This window comes from Equus przewalskii, chromosome 31 (genome assembly GCF_037783145.1).
Source record: "Equus przewalskii isolate Varuska chromosome 31, EquPr2, whole genome shotgun sequence".
NCBI classification, from domain to species: Eukaryota; Metazoa; Chordata; class Mammalia; order Perissodactyla; family Equidae; genus Equus; species Equus przewalskii.
This window is the reverse complement of record NC_091861.1, coordinates 2570183-2587845: the sequence shown is the minus strand read 5'-3', so window position 1 is coordinate 2587845 and position 17663 is coordinate 2570183. Positions and strand designations below refer to the sequence as shown.

The 17663-nt window shown below is 42.3% G+C and overlaps 1 protein-coding gene across 8 annotated transcripts in view; it reads right to left on the bottom strand.

Annotated features, from left to right (window-relative positions):
• Positions 1 to 17663, bottom strand: part of PLD5 (phospholipase D family member 5) — a 352559-nt gene that overhangs the window by 245323 nt on the left and 89573 nt on the right. The gene's annotated exons all lie outside the window — the stretch shown is intronic.

Genomic DNA, 17663 nt, shown 5'->3' with positions numbered 1-17663 from the left:
TGAGTTCCTATTCCATGTATCAGACTCTATCCTAGGCTTAGGGATATATGGACAAATAAGGTAAGGTTCACCTCTCAAGATATCCATAATCTAGTAGAGGAAGAGACACATAAACCACTATCTACACTATACACTATAGTACATGCTATTGTAGGGTATATACCAAGAACAGTTACTATTATCGCTGTTGTTCATTGCAGACCAACGTCCTCATTCATGAAGATTAATTCCCACTCACAAGACTCACAGTAAAATGAAGGGTGAATGCATCAGTATACTTTTAATACAATGTGGGAGCATGAGGGCAGGGCTGGAGTGCGGGGGGTTGTCAGGGAAGGGAGAGCTGTGTGGAAGAAGCTATGCCTTGCGGTGCAGATGTAGGAAGAGGCAGCGTCCCAGGCAGAAAGACCAGCCTGAGCGAAGGACGGAGGCTTGAAGCGATCCGGAGCCATTTGAAATGCCTGGTAACCTACTAGTAGTTGAGACTGCTGAAGCCTAATTCACGAGGGACAAAGGGCAGAGAGCGAGGCAGGAGAGGGAGCAGGCAGGCCTTGTAGGGGATTCTGTCCTGCAGATAACAGGCTATTAAACAGAGGGAGGGTAGGTCAGGTTGCTATTTGAAATAGATCCTTTCGGTAGCTGTGCAGAAGGTGAATCTGAGAGGGACAAGATTGCAAGTTAGCAGTGCCAGGTGGAAAGCTACTAAAATTGTCCAGATGAGATGTGCTTAGGGTGGAAACTTCGGCGCTGGGAGAAAAGAAAGGATGAGGCGTCTTTGAGAAATAATCAGGAAGAAAAACTACAATTGTGTGCTGTTTAAATGTGAGAAATGAGGAAAAAGGAGTTAAGATTAACATGAAAATATGATTTGGAAATGTAAAAGGGCTACACTTTCAATTGTTTAAAGTTGTGGGAAGAGAAGCAAGAGATTTTAGAAGGAAAGGTTAAAATTTGAGATTATTCAAGCTAAAGGGTAATTTGACTCCACGCTTCACATCTATGGAAAATTCCAGATTGAGGATTGTAGCCACATCTTCCTCCACCTTTCCCAGAGGAAATGGCTCATACGGAAGCAAAAATAATACAGGTCAGGTATGTGAAAAATTTTTGAGTTAATAAGTATTAGAAAAGACTACTGAATTACAAATGCAGATTTAGGATATAATAAAGGCTGCATGTCAGATCAGTTTGGGGAAAGGGAAAGACTTTATAATAAGTTGTATTTGGACAACATGAGACCCGTATGGGAAATTTAAAAATTGGTTCTTTTCCTTACCGGATACACCAGGATAAATTCCACACAGGTCAAAAATTTTATTGTAAACAAATTAAACCATACAAGAGCTAGAAGAAAGTATGTGTGAATCCCTTTATAAACTGGGAGTGGGAACAAATAATGGCAACTTAAAATTCAGAAGGAACAGGAAAATGATAGATGAATTTAATTATATGAAAAATAATAATTCACTATTGTTGGCAAAAGGTATTGTAAGGCAAGTAAACAGACAAATGACAAATTGGGGAAAATATTTGTTACTTGTATCATAGTTGAAGGATTAATAAAACAGAAAGGGAAATAACCAATCACCGTATGGAATGGGCTGGAGAAAACTTCGTTCGCAAGCAAGGAAATGTAAAGGTCTCCTAATCACATGGAAAAATGTTCAATTTCACTCAAATTAAGAGAGATTCAATTTAGAACTACACTGAGGTATACAGTTTTTTCACCTATTAGATTGTTAAAGATCCCACAGTTTGGCGACATACTCTGTTGGAGAGGCTGAGGGAGCAGTCACTCCCATATGATGCTGGTGAGAATGAGAAATGGCACAATTCCTCTGGAGGAAAATCCGGCAGCATCTAACAAAATTTACATATGCCTTTAGCGTTTTTCCCAGTAATTCCTCATCTAAGAAACTGCTGCCAAAGATGCACTGGTAAGAAAATATGAAAAGATGAATGTACTATAGGACTGTGAAACAGCAAAGACTGGAAATCCATCAGCAGAGGACCAGTCTATTCAATTCTGGAACATTCATGCAATGGGTATACCCAACCCTCAAACAAAATTATCAACTATGTGTTCATTGACCTCCCATCGCATCAAACATCATGCAGCTGTTAAAAACAAAATAACACACACAATGGAAGCATAAACCACAAAGTTAAAAAAGGGAAAGTTTCAGAATAGAGTGTTCAAGATTAGTGGATTTGACTTTGAATCCATATAAACATTTTACATAGTTATAAAGCAAAATTAAATTTTAAAAAGCAATGCCTAAATACTTAAAAATAAACCAAAAGAAATTAACCTAAATGTGTATACACTCGTATGGCTACATTAAGAAGAACTGTTACAAACGATGATAAAACACTGCATTTTTGTCTGTGCACCCCTAAAGGGACAAAGAGAATAGCGATTCATAAACTTTGGTAACCGTATTGTTGCTGGCAGTACTCAATGTTGTTTTCTGAAACTGTTTCAGATGTATTTGTGGGATGGAGCAAACAAGTAATTACGTAATGTTCTAATTATATCATTTCCAGGGTGGTTGAGAACTGAGATCCTTGGTGTGGGAGAAGACAGCAGATATTAAGAAAAGGTATAAAGAAAATTAGATTGGCCATGTGTCAATCAATTTTAAAGCTGCATTACAAATATGTGGAAGTTTCATTATACTCTTCTATCTACTTTGGTATATGTTTCAGAATTTCTATATAATATACTAAAAAAAGAAAAGAAAACAAAGGAAGTGAGACTACCACCAATGGAGGAGGTGTAATTTCCTGTAGGTGTCTCAAGAAAGGGCTTCAGATATGATTACTTGACACAGATTATGTAAATATGGTCTTCCCATAAGAAGGCTGTAGGAAGGCTAGGATCCCTTAGTTTTATGAGTCTATGATCAGTATTGTTGAAACTGCAAGAAGTCAACAAATTAAGTTAATAGCATGAACTGGAAAGGACGGCAAAGTAAATATAATTACACTATCGGAAATAATTACCCCACCTTCTGCTGAAAAGAGTAACTTCTTAGTTCGTAGTCATTGATTGGTTGAAAATGCCACTTCACTTGTACTGATGGCCTGTATTATTACACCACAAAAATCAATACCATGAAATGATTCTTGAGCTAGAGACAATTCCACATATATTTATACAAGGTAATTTATACCTTTAACAATTGAAACAAGTCAATAATGTATCCCCTTTCCTTTCTGAGTCGATTCCTAAATGGCTTCTTAATAAGCTACAGCTTTGGCAGGCCTGAAAACAAACAGCTTCAGCTAAATCAAGTGAACCAATTTATTTAAAAAAACCACCACCTTTGTTACACTGTAGGAAAACAAAATTCCCACCTGTGAACAAAAGCACGGCTTCAATAGATTCTCCTGATAACTTCTTCGGTGAACAGTTTGCTCTTGAAGCCAAAATGTCAGCCCCATGGGTACATGCCAACTTGACATCAAAGTAGCACACGTGTATTCATTCATTCATTCATTCATTCGATACTTATTGGAGATTTGTTATATGTCAGACAATGGATATACAGCAGCGAACAAAACAAAGCAAAATTTCTGCTCCCTTCTCATGGGAGATGGGAAAGATAGTTTTAGTAAGTCAATAAAATACATAACATTTCATATGGTTATAAGTGCAAACAGAGGAGAGAGTTGTGATTTTAAAAGATGGCCAGGGAAAGCTCACTAAGAGGTAACACAGGTGGAAAGACCTAAAGACTGAGGGAGTCAGCCACGGTCTTAATCTAGGGGAAGAATATTCCAGGCAGAGGGCAGAGCAAGTTACAGGTCCTGGAGTGGGAATACTCCTGGCATTTTTGTGGAAGGAGGAGGCCAGTGAGTGGGGGGCGGGGAGAGTAAGAGATGGAGAGGGAGAGAGAGAGAGAAGCAGGAAAAAAGGCCAGCAAGGCAGCGAGTGGCCACATCCTGCAGGACCTCATGGGCCATTCTGGAGACTTCAGCTTCACTCTGGGTGAAACCAGAAGCCAACCACTGAAGTGCTGCTGGCAGAAGAGTCACATGACCTGAAGTGGTCACCACTCCAAAGGACACTTGGTGAGAACAGCCTGGGGGACAAGGGCAGACATAAAGTGCTTTGCCACAATCCCGGGAGCAATGGAATGTGGCTCACTAATGCTGTGATGGGGCATTACAAGTGGTGGAAAATGGTTAGGTTCTAAACATATTTTGAAAGTAGATCCTACAGTATTTGTTTATGGACTTGAATCTATAATTTGAGAGAAAAGAGCAGAATCGAGAATAACTCTAAATTTTTGGCCTGAACAACTCAAAGGATGGAAATGCCATTAAAGAGATGGGATTTACTGTGGGAAAACATAATTTGGGGACGAAGATCAGGAGTTTTGTCCTGGATGTGTTAGGTTTGAGATGCCCATTAAACAGGCAAATCAAGCATCAAATAGGCAGTTGGATGTGAGTCTGAAGGTCAGGGGCAAGGTGTGGGCTAAAGATACGAGTGTCAGAGTGGTCAGCAGGTAAACAGTATTTAGAGAGAGAAGTTTGCATGGGATCATCCAGGCAGTAAGCATAGAGAGAGAAAAGAAGTGACCCAGGGCACTTTAATATTTAGACACCAGCAATATAAGGTGGAATCAGCAAAGGAGACCGCAGAAAAGCCAGGAGTACTGTGAAAATTCAGCAAATAAAGTGCTTTGGGGATAGGGTGTAGGGAGAGTGACTTACTGTGTCAAATTCAAATGCCACCAGTAGATTAAGTAAAATGGCAACTGAGAATTGTGCGGCCTTTCTTGTCATTGCCAGTGAACGTGATGCTCTTTAAACATCCGCACAACAGCATACACTATAGTTCCCGCCACCCAGCAACACCCAGCAGTGCTGTGTCTCAGTCTAAGGCCACATGGTCCTGACTGAGGGTCCAAGGAGGAGGTGTTCTTGAACCCAGAGTCATGTGGCAACGCCAGCACCAAATTGGAGTAACAGTCTCCAAATAAAAAAGACTCACTGTAGTCTACATATTATTGACTAAGAACTGATACTTTAGTTCCCCGGCTGGAGCTAGAAGCAGGTCCTTGTTCCTCTAAACAAGTGGGATTTCACACTGAGTCACAGAGCATAGGTAACGCTCCAGCAAGCTTTAATGCCACCTCCTGTGCTCCTGAAATACAGGAGGAAGAAGGGATCATCAGGGTTTGGCTCGTGCCCGGTGTGGAGTCGGGTGGCTGGAGTATTCTCATAGCCTGTGAGACCTTCCCCATGTCTTCAGGGAAAGACACAGAGGATACAAAAGTCCTGGCAAGGATGAGTTGGTCTCATCTACCGCATGACTCGTGGTCTCAAGCTGTTCTGGGAATAAAACCATTCTACAGTGCAAATTGGGTGGGGTCCTGAATTTTATTACGAGCAGACACAACGCAGGGCTCAGGCTGCCCCAGTACAAAGCACTTCCTCATCCCTTTAGAAACATAAAGCAAAAAGCCACCCACACTCTTACATTTCAAACACAGCATCCGCGCCTCAATTCACACCACTGTATTAGAAAGGAATTCTATCAGCCAGAGTTTTATCCAAGGCTTATAGGCTTCAACTACTTAAGGGATGTTCTGACAAGAGAAAGTACCAGTAAAAGGTGTCATTTGCCTAAGGAGCCCCAGACCCAAAAAGAAGACTGTTTCAAGTACTCGTAGAAAACTCTTTACTAAACTTATTAAATCTAGGGCTCCTGCTTCTTGCTACAGAAAGATCTAGCACTTTTACAACAGTTGCAAATACTAACATCACGCACTGAGCACTTGCAATGAGCCAGGCACCATTACAAATGGTTGACATGCAGTATCTCACTAATACTCACAAAGGCTTTGTGAGGTGGATACATCATATGGATGAGAAAACTGAGATTACTAAGATAAAAACTTGCCCAAGCTCTCACAATTACTAAGCAGTAGAGCTAGAATGAAAACCCAGGCAGCCGGGCTCCAGTCAACATGCTCCGTCTCCTAGGAATGGTTTCTTGTGGTCAAAGTCGGCACTTGGTTCTTACAGCCCCAAACTCTACAACCAGGTTATATCATTCTGATGCTACGCAACTTCCTACTCCAATGTCATTACTTAATTCTTTCTTTAGATACAAAAAATGCCTTGAAGCATACATATCTTAATAACATCCCCCAAAAGTTTACCTCTGCACCTACTTCTCATGATGCAACTGGATGGGAACTTTAATGCCTTTTATACTTTCTTCTTCTACATGGATGTAACTACTTCAGCATTGGAAGGACTGATAAATACACTTGAATGTGTCCAATTTTCCTTTCTTTCTACTACTTCTGCTTTCCTGGGCCCATTAATTACCCCAACCTCATCTCATATTATACCTCCCAGTCAATGCTTCCCAAACTTTCCTACTGACATGATCATTAATGGTGTGTATCTCAGTGGTTTGTCTAATACAGATCATCAGAACTGTAAAAATTATTAGCATTCTAGTACTTTTTTTAAAAAAATGCTTATCAATTTTGCATCCTATAATTTGTTCATATTTATTTTAGTATTAATAAAGATGTTTTAAATTACTTAATTTTAAGCTGAGTGAGAATAAAGACCATATCTTTTTGCTCCCCACTGTGTCACCAGTGCCTAGGCATTTCCTAAAGATCTACTGAATGAATAATCGATGTTCCAGGCTGGAGGTTGGGTTTGGATCTGTTACAAGCATCTTATTCTGGGATCAAAGTTAAAAGAACAACTCGTGCCTGCATATGGCCTCTCTTTCCAAAAGGTACAGGAGCACAGGAGGTTGACCTAAACTTTGCAACCACAATGAATGCCTCTGCTCAAAATCAGCCTACGACACACACCACTGGGATTCCATTTGCCAAAGCAAATCATGTGGCCGCACCTGACCAGGGGTGCGGGAGGTCATGGGGCAGGGAGTGAGGAAATGTGCACAGTCACGCAGTGTCTGGCATACTATATAAGTGTCAGAGGGAGGACTTCAGGAAGTGTCCTGGGGAAGTTTCTAGATGGCAATAGTCTAGAAGATTTAATGTCCATCAGTTGCAAGTTTCCTCAAAGGTCATTTGTACGTAATTTTGTTGATGACACAGCTTTCTGTAAATTTCATTTCTGTAAATTTTGAATGTATAAAAGCAGCTCAGCTTTACAGAAAACAAGATAAATCTGACGAAATAAAGAATCCTTATAAAATGCAAATATTTTCTTCAGTATGTGTTTTAACAGTTTGGATTTGGGGCATACCCCATCCTGTCTTTAAAAGTGCAATAAAATTCAGCTGAAGAGACGGGAGGCAATGTGACTGGTTCAAAAGATTTGCTGTCCATCAATTCTCACACCATATTCTAATTTAGGCTGGTTCTAGAAACTTCTCACTTTTCAGTCTGCTTCCTAAGTATTCTTATGGGAAAGTCTGTCCCTTTTTGCTAGAGATACTTAGTTTTCATGCAAGGCACTAGTCTTGTCCCAGATAAATGGAAAGCTAAATATACATGTTCTGCTCTCGACATGTTTACCACGGGGAAGGAGGGCAGGAGGGAAAGAGCAGGCACAGAAACAGAACATCTGCTGTAAAGCAAACTGCCAAATTCATGGCAAGGAGTGTTTGGCTGGTGCATCCCATGTGTCAGAAAGCTGCCTCTCACCCCAAGCCAGCAGGTTCATCTTTCCGGGATAAAGAAGAGAAAATACAGCTCACGACTCCACGCAAGATAATTTGAAAAATATTTTTATAAAAAGTGGGCAAGCATAGCAAATTATTATAGGGTCAATTTTCTAGTAATGACAGGATTTCCCAAGTGTACTTCAAATATACATATGCATATATAATTTATACATTATATATAACAGCCTTTAAATTGCAACTACAATACTTCACCAGGTAATAAGCGGAATTTATTTAGGGAAAACGGAGTTGAACTTTTCCCCAAATTACCTCACACTCTTGGAAATGGTTTTGCAATGACAGATAACAGCAGAATCCGGATACCTGGCATCCAAAGGACAGGGCTGAGAACACAGTTTTGGGGGTACAATGTTGGCTATCAAAAATCTAAACATAAAAATATCACCCCAATTTCTGCCTTTCTGTCCTAAGCACTATGGGCAAAAATAAGCAAAAGTCAAGGTTCCAGCCCCAGTGAAGTGACAATCTAGACAGATAAAGCCTTTTTCCAAACAATCAGTGACCAAGGGTCTCTGGGAGAGGCTAATCCAGGCACCAACAACAAATCAAAACTAAGAAAGTAGAAAAACAGAGTGGCTGTGCAGGGCGGACAATCAATGCAAACACATCAGAAAAATGGGAGATGAAAAGGTGTTCTAGAGGAGAAGAGCCTGTGCTGGGCTGGAAGGTAAGATGGGGGAAGTAGATAAAAGTGGGGTGGAGCTGATGGGCAGGAGGTGTATGTCAGGGAGATGATAGCATGGCAAATATCTGAGTGATGAAATGTACTCGATACCACCTTATCTCACACACTTGAGACTAACTGGTGACCTTAGACAAGTCATTTAGGCCATCTGGTCCTCAGTTTCTTCATCTATAAAATGGGAGTAAACCCATCCGCCATCTTGCTGGGTGATCACATCAACAGAACACTTGTAAGTAAGGTATGTAAACGCCTTATCAGAGAGTCACCCCTCACACAGGTTGACATTCCCACTATTTCTTAGAGTGCTAGGCTCCATGGGAAGAAAGACACTGTTACATTCACAGCTCCACCCTTGCTGCCTGGCAGAGTGCCCAGTACATAATAAGAGTTCAGTGAATGTGGATTCACAGAAAAAGGCCCCCTACCAGACAAGGGAAACTGTTTCGTCTCCCACTCCCACTGTTGTCTGCTAACATGCTGCCCATGCAGCTAAGTTTAAACATCCCTCCCCTGGATGGAATTAATGTCAACAATCCCCAGACCATGCTACTCTAGACTAAAATGCAGAGAAGAAAGAACCAAGAAAACAATAACACTGTTAAACAACAGAGGCCATTTCTCTTAGTTTTGCCTTAACGCTGCTCGAGAGAATGGAAATATTCTGCCTTCTCTCAGCTCCTGCTTATTTTTCATTTATTTTACAGTCCCCTTCCCTCTGGCTCCTGCCTCCCCTGCTCTACTGATAACACCATTGGATTCCTTCTGCATACTAACTGAACGGCCCTCGGTAGCCATCAGTCTATCTGGGTCTCCATAGCTCGGTCCCCTTCTGACTTTCTCCTGGGTGAACTGAGCTTATCCCATGACTTCAATGATCTGATATTCAGATGGCCCAAGCCCCTTCTCTATCCTGAATCACAGATGTAATTTCCAAGTGTTTCCAGAATATCTCCTCCAGCCACCTCAGATTTCATACAGATGGACCTGAGGTCATTGTCCCACCTCCTCCTTTTCCCAGACTTACTCCAAATTTCTTTGCTCAGTCATGGGAAAAACTCAGAATGATTCTCGTCTCTTCTTTCTCCATGACACTTCAAATCCACTGGGACATCAACCTGAGAAGTTTCTCTCAGATTGAGTCCCCTCTCCCAGACCCATTGTCACTGCTTTAGTTTAAAGACTATAATTGTTAATTGCTTTTCAAAAACAGCGGAATAAGTTTGTTGCTTCAGGATATTTATGTAGCAGTTCACAGACATCTCTTTATTGATCTCTGGGACCTAGAGGAATAAAAACCCCACAGAGCAAAATGTTTCCTAATCTTTACAAATTTACTATAAATGTGAGGCAAATCTCTTCCACTTAAAACTTAGGAAATGCAATAAAAACAATAACAAAACAACTACATTTTTGTAGCTTACAGAGATCTATCCTTAGGTTATTAGGGCAGAGACTGACTAATTGTTAACCAAACCTATTTCTTCTTCTTGAGAACAGAGCTGGACAGCATTTCCCAACCACCTGGTAGTCAGGTCTGCCCACAGAGTTCTAGCCAACAGAAAATGAGGAGAAGTGATATGCACCATGGCAAGGCCCAGCCAAAAACCCTTCCCATGCATGCCCCTCCATGCTTTCTACCCTTCCAGGGCTTGATGCAGTGAAGCACTGTGCATGCCACACGTTAAAGGAGACAGAGCATCAAGACGGAAAGAGCCTGGGTCCTTGAATCACCGCTCGGAGGAAGGCCACTCGCCAATCAGGAAACTCATTTTAAACTTCAGTTGAGCAAGAAATAAACTTCTTTCCTGTAAATCTACAAATGGTTCACTATAACAAAATTTAAACAAAAACTTACATCATCTTTTAGCATGATAATAAATTCTAACTTCGGGGGAAAAAGAAATAAACTTCTATATAAACTCACTGAGATTTTGCGATTCATCTGTTACAACAGCTAGAGTTGCCCTAATTAACACATAATTACAAACTAGAATTGTTATTATCCAGTACATCAAGTCCTTTATTTGGGGAATTAAAAGTCTCAAGGATACTATAGAAAATTTCTACAGTTTAACTCCAGAGGATATTATCAACATTAATAATATTATTATAATAACAAAATTGTTAACATGACCAAGTAATACTGTTACCTTGGTGGCCTTCTTTATACTTTCACCAGAGGGAAGCATAATGTCTTCTAAACTATCCCGGCTACCGCGTGTCACATGTATTAACAAGCACAGACATCCTGAAAAAGTTCATTCCGCAGTGATTAAGTAAGTCCTTCCACACCGCATTCACTAGGAAAGGGAAAAGCACAATGATGGCAGACGGGGACATGACAGGCTTTCTAGTTCATCTTAACACTTTCGACTCCAGCAGGTCTTAAACTCCTGGAAATTTTACAAAGCAGAAACGCCATCATCCCATATGGAAAGCTAATTGCTCTCCTTTTTAACATCTTTATTCTTAGACTTGTCTGTGCGTCATTCGGAGCAGACTGATGATTAGCAGACAAAACTGTTTCCTCCTGCCTACTGGAACCAACAGACAACAGAGAGCCTTCAAAGACGACTTTCACGGCCTTTCTACACCAGAAGCGGACGTGAGCTTTAAAAACACTTGTCTTTTTTCCCATTCTTTTCCCCCATTTCAATGAGCAAATCCGATTAACAGACATTCTTCAATGTTCTTGATAAATAGTTTATCTCTAGTCTAAATGGCAAAAATAAGAGCTGTGAAGCTGGGAGGACCAGGGAGGGAAATAATGACAATGAGATGAAGCAGAGCTGAATGCCTCCTCATTCTAGAGAACGAACTTCTCTAGAGCTAAAATGGTAGAAGTTCTAACCTAGAAATATTTCAGAAACTTCCAAATACTTTTCTTCTTATGTCTCCATTTTAAGCAGACACACTGAATTCTAACAGACTGTTAGGGAAGAGTAGGGCACCACCAAAACTTCCTCCAAGAAACAACTATTTTAGAGTTATTTAGAAACAACTGTTTGCTACAGTGAGCGTGTAAAATAAATGAAACGCACTTGGCTGAAATCTGGTGGATGACAAACAAATGCCAAAATCACTTCCCATTTTGCCCTCAACTGCCTTGGCTTATCCACCAAGTGCAATCTCATGGTTTTGTTCTCTGTGAGGACATATTTACTCTCTGGCTAGAAAAATAGCTTTACTGCTCCTCCAATATTTATTCTAAAACAAAAATGATATGACTAGGTACAGAGTTACCAGTGAACAGTGGTGAGAAAAAGGGATGGCAGCTTCAGCCCTGGTTTAGAAACTCTTCTAAATGGCTAAACAGGAAAGTCTCCTTTCTGTGGAAAATGTCAGGTTATCTGTAAAATTCCGAAGCATAAACATGGCCTCAGTGCAGCTCTCAGCTGCAGGTGATCTGTTCATTAAATGCCATATTTAACCCAAGCAGCTGCTCTGAACCCACAGCTCCCCATCCTGGATTTTCCCAGGACTTGATACTCCCATATTGGAGTTCTACAGTGGAAAAAAAAAATCTGTGCAACAAACTTTCAATTGTACAAACTTTTAATTGTACTAATTTTAATTGTACTCATTTTAGAAGAAGTAGGGGAGAAAAAGGAGCAGTGGAAGAATCCACGATGATAAAAACGTACACTGATAAAACAATTGGAGAAATGTCTAAGTATGATAAAACTGTCCACTTAGTTGGGTCAGCAGTCACACCCCTCTGTGATGGACATCCAGGCTTCCAGGCAAAGGTTCCTAGCTCTCTGTCTCAGGCGCAGGCAGCCAACCTCCTCCCAAGATGGGTGTGGTCCTGCCAGGCTGGATGACATTCAGTGGTCCCTTCAAGCCTTATGATGCCATAACTCTGTAAACAGCGAGCTACAGTTCAAAGGTGAACGGTCATGAAAAAGTCATCTGTTGAGAAACAAGATGTCACAAATAGTATTAAAATGAAAAGGGAAACTTGATCTTGAAACAGTTCAAATAACCCTCAAAGCCAAACAGAATTTCCTTTGATGCTGATCCAACTTTAATGTCTGCCAAAAGCAGTTTAACTCCAGTTTGGCAGAAAACTTTTGCATTTAACTCAGGAGTGAGAACACAAGTATTCTCAAAATAATTTAACCCACAGAAAAGCAAATCAGCAGCCTAAGTTTAACTGCAGGGTCTGTAAACAGGAATGCAAACATTCCTCATGCATTTATCAACATGGCTCCCACTATCAGTAACAACCCAGGAACACGGGATAAAATATTTTCACTGGCTTTCTGACTGATTACCATCTTTACTTCTTACCATGAGTACATTCCCAATGGTATCTAAATCATCGTTTCCTTTCTGTATTCAAGGTTAATCACTAACTCTGCGTGTTTAAGTCACCATGAAGATTTAGCCATAAAATAAAGGCAAAAAATCTGAATTCACGGATTAAAAGGTTCATTGACTGCATTCCTCCTCTGACGAAACATTTATAGAAGCAATAATGACTGAAAATCCTTATGATATGAATACAATTTTCCTCCTAAGGAGAATTCAGAATTCATTCTGAAGTAGCTTTTTTTAGCCAACTTATCTCCCTGCCCCTCCACGCCCACCACCTGCGACACACAGACACACAAAGTTGCTGTTCTCCACTCCCTTGCTTGACCATGTAAAGCCTGAGCTGTGGCCCAGGCCCCCTGCCTAGACATTATCTTCATGCCTCCTTGGCCACTTTAGGCTTCTTGAGTCTCTCGGGACCCAGGAATCCAGGAACAACACTGGAATCCCACGTTATTCCCCCAGTCTCCTGAGCGCCACCTTCACGTCTTAGTCAGCTCAGGCTGTCATAACAAAATACCACACAAAGGGTGGCTGAAACAATAGAAACTTATTGCTCATTGTTCTGGAGGCTGGAAAGTCCAAGACTCAGGGGCTGGCAGATTTGGTTCCTGGGGCGGGGGGCCCTCCCGGTGGCTTGCAGACAGCCGCCCTTTCACTGTGTCCTCACAGGGCAGAGAAGAAGGAGACAGCTCTCATCTCTTCCTCTTCTTAGAAGGACACTAAAACCACGATGGGGCCACCCGCGTGCCCTCATCTAAACCTGATCACCCCCAATGGTCCCACCTCCAAATAGCATCACATTGGGATTAGGGCTTCAACATAGGAATGTTGGGACACAAACAAAAGGTTGGGGACACAAACATTCAGTCCATAACACCCAGAAATGACCACAAATCATCCGTGTGCTTACCACATCCAACCCCTACAGCCCCTGTTACTCAGTTCCTACTCCTAGTGGCTGGCTGGTTTCTCTGTGTAGACTCTGTCCCTTGCTACCGTAGGGTGCCTATCCTAAATCGCCCAGGACCCAAAGCCCTGTCTTCCTCCTGCTGGTCCTCCTCCTCTGGCCGTAACCCCAACCCCCAGGTGGCAGCAGTCACTCACAAGCCTGAGTCTACCTTTCTTCTTCTGAGTTTGGAGCTGGCTTCCCCATGATTGTGCTACAATCCATTGTTGGGTCCAGATGAACTCTAAAAATGGCTGGACCTGCGAGCATTGCACCTCCCTTGCCTACCCACAGCAGCTCCAGATGCACTTGTGAATTTGGGTCTCCGAGCTCATCCCTCATCCCCTGCTCTCTTTCCTGGGCAAGGTACCTGGACCCAGCACCTCCTCTGGCCCAGCCTGCCCTGCATGCCCTCCAGCTGACCACAAGCCTCATTTCCAAGCCCTGAGTAATTCCACACGTGTCTAAAGAAACGTGGTTTTGACTGAAAAGCTGCTGCATAAAACAAGTCCGGGTTATCTCAAAGACTCTGAAGAGCACAGATATTTGTTAAAGTTTTGTGCAGCCATGATCTCTTTTAAAAAGGAGAAAAGAGACCTCCTTGGATGATCTTTTCTAGGGAACTAAGCTAAGAGGTAAGTCAGAGTAAGAGTGGTTTCCACATGGTAATTAAATCTTTCATCCACATCCCCCTACCGGGCTCTTCCTATTTCACTCTCACTTGGATCTCAAACGATGAAAAGTGTGGTATGTGGCCCCTCCTCATGGAGTACCGTATTTCTCATTCACGGCTTATTGACACTTCTTTTGTTTTAGCTACTTTAAGAGGAAGAGCAGCATCGATCAACACTGGCTGTCACCTGCCTAACAGATGGATTTAACTGTCAACACAGTCATAGAAATTTAAGTCACGTACATCTGAGAGTCAAGCATCTGTTGATTTTGGAGATAACCTTTACCCTTCAGCTGTGTTAACTTTGGTTCCAACAGCACCAGAAAGCCAGGTGTCTTAGGTATTCCTTTTTCACTCTGTACCAATGAAAATCAGACCCCCAAATCACAGCTACGTTAGGAGATCATAAAATTAGGGGAGTTTCGAGTTGAAGGCTCGGAGAAGCTCTCTGCCCCACTGGCTGCTTAGACTCCCTGATGTAGCCTAACCCCACCCCCGGAGGTAAGGCATCGATGCTCAGAGGAATACAACACGCAAATCTGAGAAACCACTTGCTCTGCTTGCCATGAGCTCAGGTGAAATCCATGTCCCCAGCAACAGGAAAGCAGCATGTGGAAATGGAGAGCGGGCATGCATGGAATGGCGAAGTGATGAAATGACACGTTGTGATTAGTATGCATCACGATGGGTGAACATTTATCAGGCACCCACTTCCTGTGGGTAAGGAACTATGGGGAACTGTGGTGGTTACTTTATATCATAACAGTTTTGTTCTGTTTACATTTTTCTCAGTTCATCTACTATCTGTACAAGTCCAAAGACCCAAGAGACTATCGGGCAGGTAGGAGGAAGGAAATGGAATAACACTAATTCACAATACTGACATTACCAAGGATAAATAGTAGACGTAAGCTATTGATTCCTATTGGAAATCATAGGAGAAAATTAGCTTATGATAAGACAAGGTCACACTGGAAGCAGCCAATTTAGGGGCTTCCTTGTGAAGTCTAAGGGACTACACGATGACACAGGAGGGGCCTTCCCCCACTCTCTGTGAGGCCTGGGACCCTATGCAGTGCTCATAAGCGGAGGTGTATCCTTAGCAATCCGTCGTCCAAAGCTGAAGCTAAAGACCACCGACAGGTGATCTCGGAGACCTCTACCCACAAGACACGCAGGAGCAAGTGCAACCACAAGGGACAAATGAAATTGTCCTCTTTTTCTGAGACTAGCCCAGGAAAACTCACCCTGACATAAAGACTAGCGGCTGTTGGGAGTCTCAGACTGAGTCCCACAGGAAGGTACCCCAGGAGGGCCAAAGGAGGGGACAGGGATGATGAAGGCCACCCTCCTGGACAATTTTGTCCATTTTTCCCAATTAAATTTGTAGTGCAGGAAACCCAAATGGAAAACCACAGGGGAAAAGCCACAGGGGGGAAAAAAGCCAAAGAGACAAAACGCAGAGTTTACCAGGAAAATAGGGCTGCTTCAAATGAGACTGAGATACAGACTTGGAATTTTGCAGATTAAAAAAATCACACTCTAGAGTGACACTGCCAACTTGACACCGTGCCCATCTCATCCCCAAGTCAAAGTTTCCCCATGCGGCAGATGGCAAGAAGCACAATGACCCAGAAATGTCAATCCTTTTTTCTTATAATAAAGAGAAGCTATCAAAAACACACTAAAAGTGGAGAGAAAAAAGCAGAAAGAAACCATGTGCGAGCCTTGCTCTGCAGGAATGGAGCGATCCATACTAGTTCCGCAGAGTCCTAATTCCTCCATGAAACACAGCTCATGCTCAATAGAGCATTTTAAGAAAAATCTCCTCTTTAACTTTTTTAGTTGGTTTGCTTTGGGGGAAGATGTTACACGCACATTGTAAAAAACACACAAGGATATAGCGCAGAGTAGGGGTCTCTCTCTTGCCCTTGAGAGAGTTCTCTTTCTCAGAAGCAGCCATTCTCACCGGGTTTTCGTGCGCCCCCAGGAATTCATACGTAATCCTAGAATAAAGATATGTAAGTGTTTGCGTTGCCCGCCCCCCTTTACACACATAGAGCAATCTAAACACATCGTTCTGTACCTTACACTTTCCAGTTAATATATTGAGGATACAGTTCTATATTTATTCTTTCGCTTATTCATTCATTCAAAAAATATCTGTTGAATGCCCTCTATTTGCAAGGCATTGATCCAGGCACTTGGTACAGCAGTGAACAAAGTAATGATGTCCTTGCTCTGAGGAAGCTGATATTCAGTAGAGAGGATCATACCAAAAAATCAATGTCTAACAATATCTATTATGTCAGATGGTAATAAGAATTATTTTTAAAAAATAAAGCAGGGTAAGGGGATAGAGTAACAGTGGTTGTGATGGGGGAGGTGGAAGGCTTCCTTGATGTGATGACATTTCAGTAGTGACCTCAAGAGAAGAGCATGTGGACAGCAGAGAGATACCTGCTCAGACAGCAGGAAGAGCATATTCAAAGGTCCTGAGACAGCTGTGTGATTATCACAGTTGAGGAGCAGCAAGGAGGTCACCATGGCTGATGCAGAGTAAGCAAGGGAGAGAGTGATAGGAAAGGAGGTCACAGAATGAGGAGGAGAGCCAGAGTATGCAGACTCTTGTAGCCCTTGGACAAATATTTGGCTTTTAATCTGAGTGAAATGGAAGGTCACTGGCAAGTCTGGCAGAGGAGTGACCTGCTAGACATACATTTCAGAAGGATCAATCTGACTGCTGGGCTGTGAAGCTGCAGGCAGCAAGGCTGGAAACAAGGAGGCCAGTGAGGAGACTACGACAATAGCCAGGTGAAGGTGATGCTGGCATGAACCAGGATGGAGCGGTGGAAATGGTGGATGGTGGTCACATCTGCACGCCTTGTGAATGGTGAGCTGTCAGAACTGGATGTGGAGAATGGGGAAAAAAAAAGAATTGCCAAGGACGACTTTGAGAGTTCTAGCCTGAGCTTCTGAAAAGACGGAGTCGCTGTTTAAGGACATGGGAAGGCTGTGGGAAGAGCAAGGCTCAGAAAGGAGAAGCGATCAAGACGCTGATCGTAGACATGGCAGGTCGGAAATGCCTGTGAGACCTCCAAGCAGAAATTTCAAGGAGGCCACGGGATATGTCAGTCTGAAGGTGATGGTGGGGCTGGGGAGGGGGATAGAGACGTGGGAGGTGTCAGGATGGTGTCCAGAGATATACGTCCATTACAAACATGTTACTTATTGTCTACTTGGACGTCGCTTGCTCTTTTTAAACAGCTGCAGAATAGGGAACTTTTTACATAATGGAAATGAAGATCATTGCTCAGAGAAAAAGCTGGCATACACAGTA